We start from the raw sequence: 856 nt of genomic DNA, 5'->3' as shown, positions 1-856 counted from the left end.
TTTAGTAAATGAAACCCAGGGTTGTTGAGCCAACAGGGAAAGAGAATATAACAAGAGTTTGGGGGAAGGAGGAAGAAAAAGTATGTTTTGGAAAACATATATGATTATGCAAGATATTGTACAATTATGTTTGACATGTTTGAACTATGGAATGATATGACATGTGGATTGCCTTCCAAATTGCAGCAATTTTTTAAATAAAGAAAAGGCATAGTTCCAGGAATGAGTTTGGGGCTCCCACTAAATCCTAGCTCCAACTTAAGAACAATCAGCTCTTATATCAACACCTTGCTACATACTCACCTTCCTGAAATGATCACTGAAGATAAGGAAGCTACAGCAAAGAGTGGTGAACAAAGCAGATGGTGCCCACCTATCAATCGGAATAGTGTCTTGGGTCTTTTTTTTTTTAATTCATTTTACTGGGGGCTCTTACAGCTCTGATCACAATCCATGCATACATCCATTGTGTCAAGCACATTTGTACATAGGTTGCCATCATCATTTTCAAAATATTTTGTTTCCACTTGAGCCCTTGGTATCAGCTCATTTTCTGTCTCCCCCACCCTCCCTCCCTCATGAACCCTTGATAATTTATAAATTATTATTATTATTTTTCATGTCTAACACCAACCACTGTCTCCCTTGGAGGTTATATGTAGATTATTGTGAATGGTTTCCCCCTTCCCCCCGCCCCACCTGCCCCTTACCCTTCTGGTATTGCTACACTCATTATTGGTCCTGAGGGACTTATCTGTCCTGGATTCCCTGTGTTGTGAGCTCTTATCTGTACCAGTGTACATGCTCTGATCTAGCCAGATTTGTAAGGTAGAATTGAGGCCATGATAGTGGGGTG

Source organism: Echinops telfairi, unplaced genomic scaffold (assembly GCF_000313985.2).
Source record: "Echinops telfairi isolate 266 unplaced genomic scaffold, ASM31398v2 ScPeMD7_7424;HRSCAF=8462, whole genome shotgun sequence".
In the NCBI taxonomy this organism is placed as follows: domain Eukaryota; kingdom Metazoa; phylum Chordata; class Mammalia; order Afrosoricida; family Tenrecidae; genus Echinops; species Echinops telfairi.
Note: the sequence above shows the minus strand (reverse complement) of the source record.